We start from the raw sequence: 14,533 nt of genomic DNA, 5'->3' as shown, positions 1-14,533 counted from the left end.
TTAAAAATTTGAAATTAAGATTCATTCGTTAATTTTAATTTTTATCATTCGTTAATTTTAATTTTTATCAAAACATAAAAATATGCTTCTAAAATATGATTATATATGATTTATTGTAATTTTACGTACATCTTATGTAGAAAATATTTGTCGCGCCATATTGATTATAATTTTGCACTTCCATTTTCATATTTTATATATCTAAAAATTATAATGTGGACAACTTAATTAAAACTAAAGTATTCATGTATCCCGATATCGGGAAATGAAAAATTATGCGTTACAGCAAAAACGAGCTGTTGAGGTTAATTAACGACCTCGGAAAACTGACCGAGGACCCTTCGACCGAGAAATATTTCTCTATCGTTTTCTCTCTTCTATCCCATTCTTTTTCGCCTTCGTTTTCAAAAAAAAAAAAAACGTTTAACTTACAAGCAATTAATTCTCTGAAGAAGTACGTGAAAATACGATAGAATGTGCCAATCACAAAAGCAGCAGGAATATCACTTGTGTACAGTCACCATTTTGATGCTTTCATTAGTGTTTGATGAAATTCTTTTCTAATCCAATCCTCATTCGGTTAAACTCTTGTCGTATTGACAAAACAAATATTTTCCGAATCAAGTCACGCCAGCTGCGCACGAATCTATACTATTCTCGTTTAGTTAAACCGACTACATCCTCGTTTCAGTCTTTATGTGCCATACATCGCGATATAAACCGATCTCTCGTCTCGTATAAACGATCAAAATCTCTATCAAATATTAATAAAATCTCCAAATCTCAAAATACGGTTAATATGGTAACAATCATAAAATTGTAATTTTTTTATATACATTTTACAGTTTATTTAAAGCGTAAAGATAAAAGAGTAATTGCTTTACTCATTATTTCAAACTGATGCAGAAACCGCTCGTATATATATCACGCATGTTTTTCCCTTAAGCGAAAATCCATAAAACAGATAAATTTCTCCGGGACACGACTCTCTTCTCGGGAAGCAGAGTTCCAGTCTCGTACGTGAGCAAAATGTTTACGATTGCGCGTTTAAAAATTAAGACCAGAACGGATAACGATATCTAGAAATAATTAATGAACACGAGAGGAAGCACGGGAGGAAAACTTCCTTCCTGTACAGATCGGACCCTCATTCCGGAATAAACAGAACGAACGTGCAGATCCTGCAGATTGTCCGGCAAATTGAATCGCACGAGAGATCGGAAACACCGGTGAATTCGCATGCGTAACTCTCGCCTAATCGCAACCGCCGCTTATCCGCCAGGAGCAAAGCGCGAAACCCATCGATATTGCCGGCGCCGTTGGCTCGAATTTATCGAACCTACATCGCGACACGGCTCGGCTTGCTACTGCGCGAGAAAAAAGTGCCGATTGTAAAGCTAATGATCTGGAAAACAGTCTGGAAAGAAGAATGGTTCTATCGTGGCACTCTTAAAAATACTAAAAGTTGAAATACATGTGTATTGGAGATCCAGATAAAAAAAAATGGAAAAAAAATAACAGTTTTGCTGATAAATATCTAGAAATTTCATCAGATACAGATGTGAAAATAATCTTGAGCTATCAAAAATAATTTTATAGAATGCTTAAACATGATGATACTACAAAAACATTTGATATTCTAGCAATCAACTTGAACGTCCAATATAATTATTTTGATAGTTCAACAAAATTATTTTCAGATTTTTATCTAATCAAGTTCTTATATTTAGCAGAACCATTTTTTCTATGAAGAATACTTTCATAGTGCAATGCATTTGTACATTTTGTTTTATGTTGCTAAATTTTATAAGAATTAGATCGCATTTTATCCTAATTATTATCTTATTTCATTTCACAATAGTAAACATATATAAAAAAAGCTATATATATTGTAGAAACACTCAGAAGTGAAGAATGATACATCGGTATATCTTACTTTCATAATTTAATATTTGTAAAAAAACTTCGCTTATCGCTTGGAAAGAAATCAAACACACTAGTGCATGAGTATATTTTTGTGAGAAACGCAAATATATCGATCATTTCTTTCCTTTGATCATTTATGTTTGATTACTTTCTCATTAAATTATGTATATTATGTACGAAAGCACGAATACTTGTAAAATTACAGTAAATAGAGATTATGATTTTTAATATCTCCGCGTGTGAATAATTGTAAATATTTACATTAATGTTGATTTACTAACTACGAAATGCTAATGTAAATCACGAACATAGCTACAAATTAACATTAGAGATGCAATTTGTTACATTAATATAATAAGCAGAATTAATACAACAAGCGTTTTGCTTGTACTTATTTATTTATTGTTGTAAAAAAGACATACATAATTGTAGTATATTTTGTTACTTGTTTCACTTTTTATTTATAATTTACTGTCACTGATAAGAAAGCCTGAAAAATGAATATCTATAAATATTTGTGCATCTTTACATTTCTTCACTCTTGGAAGCAGTCCATTAACCATTGTATAATTATGGTATTAACCATTGTATAATTACATTTAAAACAATGTACATGTTTTTCTACGCACTGATAGTACGTACAAGTGGAAATTAGTAAAAAAAAAAAAAGAGACTTTATTTCATTAATTTCGGTTTAATCAGTCAAAATGTCAAAATTTTTGATTAATATTTGTCGCAGCAATTAGATCTTTGCAGCAATTAGATTAGAAATAGGCTTTAGCGAAGTACCCATCACACTTTCACCGTTTCTCTTTTTTTCCCCCCGCAATGCGCCGCGACAACGGCGTAATTAACTTGTCAGTTACTTCCGCGGCAATGACAGCTCGCGCCCGGCCAGCCAGCGACGATCGACCAGGCCCGAATTCCGACGATAAAATATCGCGCGGAGCAAAAGTACTCTCTCAATCGAGGTTGTACGTCGCTTCTCTCTCGCTATATCGTTAATTTATATGGTGGGATGACTCCGCGAAAGCGTCGCCACCGCGTAAACCGAGTGATTCAGTGGTGCGAACGTGGCGTGGCGCGGCGCGACGCAGCGCCATAGTGATAATATCCTAATCGGCGCGCGTGCTCGTTTCACGCTAAAGTTACGTCGGCCTGTGTGATAAAACGCCTCGCTTCTGACGTTTGTGAAACATACATTGAGCGAGGCTACGCGACTCTGCGTGTACTCTGCGTACTCCGCGCGCACTTGGTGGCACTTTAATTTCGCAGATCGCGAGCGCGAGTGCGTTTTAATTTAATTTTTAACCGAATTTGATTGACATGATGGAAAAGGCTTGGAAACTAGGATTGGGGAATCCTCTGTATTGTCACGTGCAATTTAATTGCATTGACTATAAATTTAAGTGCTTCAATACAGTTGTATACATACATACATACATACAATATATTTAACAGTTTATTTAGAAAATATTCGTTTTAAGATGTATCGTATTTCAAAAAATAATTTAATAAATCACTTGTTTATTATAAAAAAATGAAAAAAGGAGATAATATTTATCTGAAATTTATCTGAAAGAATACATACACATATATGCAAGGTATATTTTAATCTATCACCCCTAAAATTTTATTTATTTTTAATTTAAAAAAAAACTTTCATATAAAAATTGTAGAGTTTCAAATGGGAGGGTTATATGATTACGATATTGATTCATTTCTAAAAGCGTACTCTGATTGAATGATGAATTTCTCGCATATTCTGATGTAAAATATAAAATATTTTATAAATTATTCATTTTTGGATAACTGTATCCTAATACTAATAATACTTTTATTTCACTACACGATAATGAGACAAATCGATTATTGATCGATTATAGAAAGCATGCAGTTGTTTTTAGAAAAAGATATCTACTTGCATATTTTACTAATTGCACAATTTTCTTTTAAAGCAACTATGCATTCTTCTTTACACCAATTAATGGAATTATATTCACGCAAGAAAAAATATATCATTCTATTTTAAAAATTCTATTTTAAAAAATAACGATCATATAAAACTCTTGACAAAACTGGTATCATCTGCGAATGAGTTAATATCGTAATCATGTGGCTCTCTCAAAATTATATAATTTTTGAAAATGTTTTTTCTTCTAAAAGTGAAAATAAATAAAATTTTGGAGGTTCATAAATTAAAATGGGACCCTGTATATTATCAATAACTTTGATTATTAAATAACGATTCTTGTTCTAATAGCGATATTAATTAATAAAAATTTATTAATTACTGAAAGGACTTTCAAAGTGTTATTCATATATGGAAATATGCCGTAACAATCATATTTCTAGATGACCTACAATCTGTACAAAATATTACAACAATGAAATTATGTGCATTTAGTTAAAATTTTATAGAAGATTTACGATAAAGTAAATTTATTAATTAATTAATAAACAATTTTTCAAAAATGTATATATAAGAAAATCAAGATGTACGTCTCACTGAACTGAATCGTTAATTCATTTTCCCGCTTTCCATTTCAGTGAAATGTAATAATTAACTATGATCCAATATGAATATAATGACCAGTGATGCTCCGAGTGATGCTCAGAGTTCATTTGGACTACTAACTTAATTAATTAAATCAATTAACTCGATCAAGATAACTAATTAAAACAGAAAGAGCAATATCTAGTATACAATGAATCAATTATTGGCAATTAATGGTGATACATCCATGATAACATCTGGCAAAACCGCATCACACGAATAATGCACCGAGTGTTGCAAAGTGTTGCAACATCAAATGTTCTTCACATTGAGCTCGGAACTGAATTTATGATAAAAGCATCCCATTTTACGTTTTCTCGATAATAGGGATGCGAAAGGAAGAACATCGACATTAAATGATGCTACATAATACGATATACGTAAATGCTACTCCACAGTAAAATATCACCTCGGAAATCTTTGTCCAAATTGTCCAAATTTTCTGTCCATATGATGTTTTTCCATATGATGAGAGAAAAAGCTTAATAAAGCGCAATCTACAATAACAACATGTGTAAAAAATAAAAATTAATTTAAAAATAAAAAATAAAAAATATTTTTAAAAAATAAAAAAAGAAATAATTCAATTTTCAAGATCGTAAATGCATGATATCACAGATAACTATAAAATTGCTAGAATCCAATCTTTTGCATCATAAAAAATATTGTAATTTTGCACAGTTATATATCAATGAAATACGCACGCAATGAAATAGAGCTCGTAACATATTTTTATATTTCCGCAAATCGCATATTATATATTTGTGATACTACATTACGTAAGTTAATTCTGCAAACTGGTATATATATTATTTTTTTATATCAAATTGCACAAAACGTAATTGATTTAATTCAAATTCTGAGAATACGTATCTTAAATCTTATAAGAGAAAGAACAAATTTCACAGAAAAATGAGCTTTGGTTTTGTATAATCGAATTATCCACCCTTCTTCTAGATAGAAAGATTTTTCTTCTTGGTACTACTTTATCTCTTATTTTTTGTGAAATTTGTGAAGACATATCTCGAAATGTGAGACGGAATTATTCCCGGTGTATTAATAATTTTTAGAATTATAAGAAGTTGTACAAGGAAGAAATATCTCGTAATGTTTAAAATTTTATTGTAAAATTATATTGATTAATTTATAAACGCCTACATTGTATAATTTCTAAGATAACTTTTTCTGTATATATATTTTAAAAAGATATATTTTTATATAAATATATATTTTGAATTAAGAAAATACATCGGAAAATACCATAATGAATTTCACAGAAGAGATATTACACAGATGATATATTATGCGGCGCTTGATACTAAACGTCGACCTCGGTTGTCTACTGTCCTTGTGTCTCTGATATTTTAGGGTGACTGACCGGCCGAAAACTTTCTCCGTAAACGTGCAGTTCGGGCATTCTGATAAATTCAAGATAGCCCGATAACGTCGTATTCACGTCAGTCGCCAAAATAGAGTCAACGAGCGGTAGACTCTGAATATCACAGAGAGAGACGAGTAAGTACAAAAATAGACACATAAAATGTATTCGTGTGAAATGAAGTAAAGTAATCGTTTGCTTTCGCGAGAGGTTGAACATTTTTGTCCTTTGCGAATATCGGTAGTACCAGCACGATGTGAATCAAGCAAAAGGGACCGAAACGCATACATCAACGATAGTAGATGCCAGTTGGCAAAGCATGCACCAGAGTGTACGTATAAATTTCTGTAGGGCTTCCCGCGGGATGAGTGATCGATGAGACGCTTTCCACTCCGCAACTCCGGATATATCGCGAATAATCGAGCTTTATATATATATATATATATATATATGTAAACCACCATCTTCTCGCATTTTTCAAATTTCAAAGCGTACGGTAACATGTATGTTCCTTGGCTTTGTCTCGAGCGAGTACAAGACTTGGCTTCTAATATATCTATTTAGCCATGAAATTAGATTTTATCATTAAGCTTAACAAACTCGCAGCTGCTGAAATTGTGCGAACAAATGGTGATACGAAATAAACAAGACAAAGAATGGATATTCTCTCCACTTTCGCGAAAACTGGAACAAGTGTATTTTTGTATATGGTTTTTATAAACTTTTCAAATCGCAGTAAACATGTAATAATAACAACGTTTAACGACATTCGCAAATGCGCGAACACACTTGATGTTTGTTAAACAATCTCTCTTTCCTTGTAATATTCCGATGCTTCTTGATTTATATTCGTATGCGTGCAGATTTTTAATGAAATAACACATTTATAACAGTTTTATTCGCGATTTTCAAGTGAAAATTTTGGTGGAAATGTATACTTTGCTTCTTATTAACATTTTAATGAAACTGCAATTTATAATAACTCGTATAAATTACTATTTATAATAACTCGGATAAATTACTCGTTAAGATTAAATGCATTTTGCCAGATGGGTCAACTCGCGCGTTGAAGCGAAATATTTGTCAATTTTCGTTTCTTTATGATCATATAAGATGAATGTGGCTCATTATGATGCTGTCTAACATCAAAACTGCTTTATAAAATGTCACTTTTAAATTTACAAAATCATTCAATAATCAACGTTTCAATTCATTAAAAATAATGGAACAAATACTGTTTTTTAAAATACATTTTAACATATGTATTTATATTAAAAAATTTTGAATAAAAACTTATATATATATATATATATATATATATATATTGTTTTTATATTTTATATATTATTCAATTGAGTTAATTTTTAAATAATTACACAGAATTTTATTCTAAAATTTAAATATAAAATCCGTTTATAAATTTTTTACAATAAATTAATTTTGATAATATTGAAATATTAATTCATCTTTTATTTATATTGAATAATGCCTGGAGGAAAATTCTGTGTGAAGAGAATACCTTTTCCGCAAAAGCATTTTATACTGCCCCAACGAATAAACGGAAGAAGCCTCGCCCGCAGGAAACTTGGACTGAGAAACGAAATATAAATCTACACGAAACGCGCGCGTCCCCGCTTTCTTCTCGCACGATATAACATACATAGGACACGGCAGCTTTTTCCATAACGAGAAAGTAATGCATCGGAGAAACGAAGGATAATACCGCGGGACTATTTCCCCGCAGTTTTTTTTAGACAGATGGTTAATTTCGCTTATATGTTACATCGAACGTGAGATATATTTTAAATTGTCATCCCTGTCTCCTAATTGAATCCTTGCGAGCGTACGAGCAAAAATAAGAAATGTCCGAGAAGATTTTACAACATGTAAACATGGATATTTGTACGTATAAGATTTGCAATTTTTCGCTCTGAACATCTTGACACGCGATATTTCTTTGCATTGCGCAAGCAAGGATACATCTCGGGAAGCAAGCATTTTCCAGTTATCCGGAAAGAAAACGTCTCGGGAAAACTCTATTACGACATATACCCCTTTAGAAATTATACATAAGTCCGGAAAAATTCCGTATACCTGTTACAACTGTCGAGTACCAGCAACAAGGTAAGAGAAAAGGAATAAGCGGGCAGGAGAACGACAATTTTCTCGATGAATTCGACTGCATCTCTCGGCGGGGGGAGAGAGAGAGAGAGAGAGAGAGAGAGAGAGAGAGAGAGAGAGAGAGAATTCTGTAAAGAGAAATTTATAGCTAAATGCGCTGGTTAATTTATCGCGTAATGTATGATACGAACCGAAAGCATTTCAGAGGACAATGTAAAGGTAGCAGCTCATTTTCTACATACGCGGACATATAGGGTACTTAAATAATTTCAAACGCAGCCTTGGAGTACTTCGTCAAACGCGAGGGACCATAAAGGGAAAGAGCACCCCTTCGTGGAAAGTGCAACCGCAACTTTTCGAGATATCGCCACGCATTTTTTGTAAGATCGAGCAAGAAGGATCTCGCGCGAGCTTTGAGCCGCGTTTGCCACTGTGCGCTCACGGCAGTAAATTTCATTTGCAGGTCAAGCAACTGTGCGCAATGTTATAACTGAAATTTTGTGAAACGTGCCGGAAATGTATCCGTGGAACATGTGGGATGGAATGAAACTCTGAAATATTTTTAAAAGACTATGGAAAACGGAAAACGCAACGACATGAATAAATGGAGAAGTAATATGTTTATCACGATAGATTTTACGAAGCGATATCACATTTGTACTTTGCTTTAACAAAAGACAGCTATGCTTTTAGTTAATTTGAAATAATGCTTTTTGTAAATTTATTAAGATCTAGGTCGAAGGTAAGGAAATATGCTATTATGTCGCAAAGACTTCTTTCAAGAGAATATCATTTTCCTTGTACCGTGAATTTTCAGCGTCCATTCAGAAACGAACTAACTTAACTTCGAGATTGCATAATATGCTTCATCATTAAATTCAAATAATCTAAATTTAATAAATAGAAAAATTTATTTAAATATAGAAATACTTGATAGAGAATAATAACGCTATTGTATTTATTCTAAATATGTATAAATATATGTATAATAAAAATTACATGAAAACAATAATTACTCAAGATGATCTACGATATCGAGAAGTCACATGTCAAATTTAGCCAATTTTTTTCTAAAATAAATATTTTTAATGTAGAAATATTTTCAAAAATGTTTAGATTTTTATAAGCTACTACTGCAATATCTACCTTTTTTCACAACTTTCTTATGTCTTATATATCTGTATGTGCAAACGTATGTAATTAAAACATTTAGATTTAGCCGATGAAGATATACGTTTAGGAAACACAACAAAGTCGATTAATCTTTTTTTTATCAGATGTTACTTTCGATTTACAACTGTGCCGAAAGAGATAAAAACCATATTTCTCTTTCCGAGCATTATGATACATTCACAGAATATGCAAATATATCTCGAACTATCAACGAACAGATCTTTTCAAGATTCATGCCGTATTGTATTCCCGATTGAAAAACAATCTCATCTTTCGTAAATCGTGTTTTCATTATTTCCTTGCACTTTCAAGGTAGAAATGCTTTCGTTACGATCGACGACCGTGTCGAGATACAGTAATATCAACGAAATTAAACCCACCGGTGAAAAGCCTCTCTCTCGCAAATTTAATACTGAGCAAACATCGACTGCGATGATAAAATCGATAAATTGATAATAACTATTAGCTGATATAAATCTCGTTACTTCCCTCTCTTCAGCTTATATCGATGTGGCTTACCCATTAAAGTTCACATACACATAAATTATTTTGCAATGTTTCAACTTACAGGTATAATAAATCCAAAAATACTTATTTGTCTCGGTAGAATTGCGCTACACATTTGAACCCTTGTCATTCTTTTATAAATAAATCACAGAGAGAGAGAGAGAGAGAGAGAGAGAGAGAGAGAGAATTTGATTAAAATACAAAATTCTGTCCATAAATTTCATCTTTATATATTTAATAAAATTAAACGAAATTAGGGTGACAATGAGGGTAATAATGAAAATTCCATTAGCAGCCAAAATACAAACATATTTTGAAAATAAAATCTTATTTCGAAAGTATTCGGCGTATCGATGCTACGTATGAGATCGGCGAATTTTTCGTGATCACGTTTATGGAGCCAATGTAACGACGACCGAGGCATTCGCGAACGTATAACCGTGCTGCCACATCCGATTTCCACGTTTCTATTTCGCTATCGCTTTTTGTGCGGCCGGCCATTGTAATCCGGCCGATCGCCTGTGTATGGCAGCGTGCTGCTCTGAGGCTTATTGACGTCGACTTCCGATACAGGCTGTCGAGTTGTGCCGCCGTTTCTGCGCCCAGCGGCCACGTCGTGCGAGGGAGAAGCTCGCGTCAAGCCCCAATTACGGATAATCAATTTCGCCGACGACATCTTCGAGCGTGAACGGTTTTAATTAAAGGCGCGGATGCTCCTTTCTGTTCGCGGATACCCCGCCTGATGACCCCGCCCCGCCCCGCCTCGCCCCTCGCCGCCCCACTCAAAACAGCAACGCAGATCTTTTCAAAGCACATGACATGCAACGATTTCAAATAAAGCACCTCGCACGAACGTTCGCACATATCCGAAACGTTCGCACGATCGATAAACCAAACGCGATACGACCACCTTTATCCCCCTCCTTCCCTTTCGCTCCTCCCTCCCCTCCCCCTCTCCCCCCTACACACGTATGTATGTAGTAATCCGTCTACAGGAAATGTCTTTCTAGATCTGTTAACACATATATGTTTTATATTTAGTGTTTTGTGTTTTTGCTCGTTTATTTCTTTATTTTCCACAGTCCAATAACTACTTTGTTCGATACATTAATTATGCATTATTAAGTATGCTTTTTATCTTGACATATTATTATTATTTCTCAGTAATATTCAACATAATCGCTGAGTAACGCGAATCCATCGATCGAATAAGGCCAATTTCATTCAATGCAAGATTTCTGCAAACGTATAATTAAAACTCGGTTCATTTAAATATAGATCAAATATAGATATTTTAACGTTTATACATATTTTATATTTTGTTTCATTAAATAATTGTTTTCTGTTTATGCATACAATATTGCTCTAATCTCACAGAAAAAAATTGCTATTTTTTTAAAAATGTATGAGCAATATAAATATAAATAATGATTAAAATGATTAATTTTAAGCAATATTAAAAAAAAAATAATTGTAATTGCATTCATAAATTGCATTAGTATGTATCGCGAATATCAACTGTTCGACGTACTAGTGAGTAAGTAAAGTAGTCGTAAATTCTGCGTGAGATATTCGCAGCTGCAATTTCTTAATACTTTTCTCAAAACCCCGACATATATATTTCCACATATATATTTCATCAAAATTCATGCATCTACTACATTGACTTTCACAGTGGTAATCCTGATAACGTTTTTGGAATGCGCAAAATATAATTCGGACAACTTAAGGAAAGTATTCAAATGTAGGAACAACTGTAGGATAAATCCGCAAACATGCGTAACTTTTCTTTTTACCAACTTCATATAATCTCATACATTTTTAAAGAATACTCTGGTCGCCGGTTTGCTATTCCTGTTATTCATGTTCTTTGAGCTACAATATGTCAATATCTAATTGATTTATTTATAAAAAAAAAAAAAACGTCTTCAGACGTTTATGTTCTTTCGTCATGGAAGAAGAACTCTATAAACTGATACTGCTCGCAGATTTTAATTCTAGCGAGTGATTAATTGAACGCGTTAATGCTTGCAAAGATGGTTCTATGCTCATGTAAACAAGAGCTTTCTCATTTCTCTCTCGTAATACACAAGGCTCAATCTCCGAAATTGTGTTTAAGCATTGCATGCAAAAGTATTAACAGTGTTGACAATTATTGCAAAATTTTCAATAATATCAGTCAATTTATTCCTAAAGATAATACTGTCAATTCTCCTTTCTCCCTTAAATAATATTATTAAATAATATTATTTATATAACATACAAAAATCTATAAACATCAAAATTAACTTAGCGATTAATTTTTTTATTCTTATATTTAATTTTTTAAATAAAATGTAATTATTTCTTTTCTTTTGCACAATATTTATCTATTGTCAAAAAAATTGTTTGTCAAAAATTATAAAGAATATATACGTATAATATAAAATAATTCAAATTTTTATTTGAATTTAAAAATTTTTGATCAATCAGAATAACATTATATGCAAAACTTTCCTAATAACAATATAAATTTGTAAATGTTAAAATTAAATTGATTGATTGAAATTGTCTAACCGTTAATTGGAAACTGCTTTATACTAGAAAAATATGTAGAATTCAACTTTTTTATAACGACAATTAAAACGATGTTGAACCAAAAATGAATTTTATCGATATCAGTAATTAATTTATAGACAAAATTTTTAATATTTTCTTCAATTATTGATCATAATAAATGAATTAAAAAATATCAAAATATTCTATAAATGACAGAGCTATCAGATTTGATCAAGCCTTTATTATATGATGGATAATAATATCAACGACTAGCGATCATTAATAATGACTGACCAGTGATAAGTGATAGACAATACTCTTTCTTCGTCAAAAAAGTGACACAGATTGATACTATCGGTAAATACAGTCGCGTTTCCTCCAACTTTTTCCTTGAATTCCTATAATTTATAACTTATTCCTTATCCATTTTTTCAGCTGTCAACTTATCGAGTGTCTCTTAAAAATATTCGATTATGTCAATCAGAATATCCTCAAACTCTCTTCAGAGAAAGTTAGAAAAGTTTGAATGTCAGTCATACTTAAAAGTTACGAACTTAACAAAATCTTACGAATGTTTTCATTCAAGATAACGTAAGTGGGCAATGTAATCTTTAGATAGAAACTTTTCAAGAATTACTCTCCTTTTTATCGCATTAAATTGAGAAACGTCTGATTAGTAAGACCCATTTACTCATCTTCACGAGTTTTCACGGAACCGTTCGTGGAACTTACCAGTCCACCAAGTTTTGTACGCAAGCGATTCGATCGATTCTCACTTTAAGGGACGATTCACGTGTTCGCCGTACCGACGAAGGGCGCGAATCCACGACGTTTATACAGGGTAATCCAAAATAGGTCGATCGTGCGAGCGAACCCTGACGATTGACCTATGAACCGACGACATAGAGACGTACCTATCGAAATTCGATTCACACTGACGCTTATTTTTGCTAACACACACTTGTCAAACTTATATCTCACTTCATCACAAGACTCCTCGCGTCATCATCTGGCGGATCCACTCATTTCTGACAACATGTGAAACTCGCTTATATCCTTCGGTGAGTTTCGATATGTCACACACTTAATACGATTAATCGTATTCGATGCCGAATGATTTAGCATTCACTTTATACGTATTCGCGGAAGTTTCGCGTTTAATCAGTCTTGGGATAAATTCACGATTTTGATCCAATAGTTGCCGGAGGTCTTCTTAATACAGATCGTCCAAAGAACAACGTGACATTCTTTATGGTGACAATTTTCTTCGTTGACATACGAGATCGGTCATGCGAGAAATTTGTCTGTCCACTGTTTCTCAAGCGTAAACTTTCCACCGTCCAAAAGTGACACGCTTTGATCAAGTTTCCCTTAGTGCGGATGCCTGCTTCACTTCGTCGATACCCAACCTCAAGAATAGCCACAACTTCGTGGCAAAGTCCAACCGCAGAATCTTCCGCCCGTTTTCGTATTTCAGCAGGCAGGTCTTGGCGTAAATCCTAGCGGAGACACGCGACAGGGCCACTGCCCAATCTTGAGATTTCAGGTACGTCGCGACGCGATAGGATCGCCACGTTCGACAGTAGCCACGTGGTGCACGAGGGTAGAAACGTGCTGCTGATCGCGAGTGTCGATCACCGTAAGGTAAGCACGGAGAGTCTTGACGCGGCACAAATCAGTCCGCAGAGGCGCGGGTTCCCGTGCGGCTACAGGATTCGCACTACACGCACCCAGCCGGAGGATCGGTTCGATCGGTTCGACCCGCTGATTCGAGGAAAGTTCGACGACGAAACCCCCGGCGGACTCTCGGCGCTCGCACCAGAACGAACGACGCCCTGTTGTCGTCGCGGCACGGGGTGAACGCACGGCTTTGCGGACGACGATCCGCGCCCTCCACCGCCCAGAAACTACCTTCCGCCACTGCCACCACCACCGCCGTCGTTGCCGCCGTCGTTGCCGCCGCCGTTGCCGCCGCCGTTGCCGCCGCCGCCGCCGTCGCCACCGCCGCCGACGCCGCCACCACCGCCACCACCACCACCACCACCACCACCACCACCACCACCACCACCACCACCACCACCACCACCACCACCACCACCACCACCACCACCACCACCACCACCACCACCACCACCACCACCACCACCACCACCACCACCATCATCACCACCACCACCACCACCACCACCACCACCATCACCACCACCACCACCACCACCACCACCACCACCACCACCACCACCACCACCACCACCACCACCACCACCACCACCACCGCCGCCGCTGCCGCCGCCGCCGCCGCCGCCGCCGCCGCCGCCGCCGACGTCGCCGAC

The 14,533-nt window shown here is 34.8% G+C and overlaps 2 protein-coding genes across 3 annotated transcripts in view; both read right to left on the bottom strand.

The window, feature by feature from the left end:
- LOC105422954 (uncharacterized) overlaps window positions 1-14,202 on the bottom strand; it is a 292,571-nt gene extending 278,369 nt beyond the window's left edge. Inside the window, exon 1 of one of the 2 annotated variants that reach the window (XM_089084187.1) lies at window positions 13,115-14,202. The gene's annotated coding sequence lies outside the window, so the exon portion shown is untranslated. The other variant, XM_089084189.1, reaches the window with a different exon arrangement.
- The window catches only part of LOC105426236 (uncharacterized), a 99,511-nt gene that overhangs the window by 16,307 nt on the left and 68,671 nt on the right, over window positions 1-14,533 (bottom strand). The gene's annotated exons all lie outside the window — the stretch shown is intronic.

Source organism: Pogonomyrmex barbatus, unplaced genomic scaffold, assembly GCF_055798465.1.
Source record: "Pogonomyrmex barbatus isolate J1 unplaced genomic scaffold, ASM5579846v1 scaffold8, whole genome shotgun sequence".
NCBI classification, from domain to species: domain Eukaryota; kingdom Metazoa; phylum Arthropoda; class Insecta; order Hymenoptera; family Formicidae; genus Pogonomyrmex; species Pogonomyrmex barbatus.
This window is presented reverse-complemented; position numbering and strand designations above follow the sequence as displayed.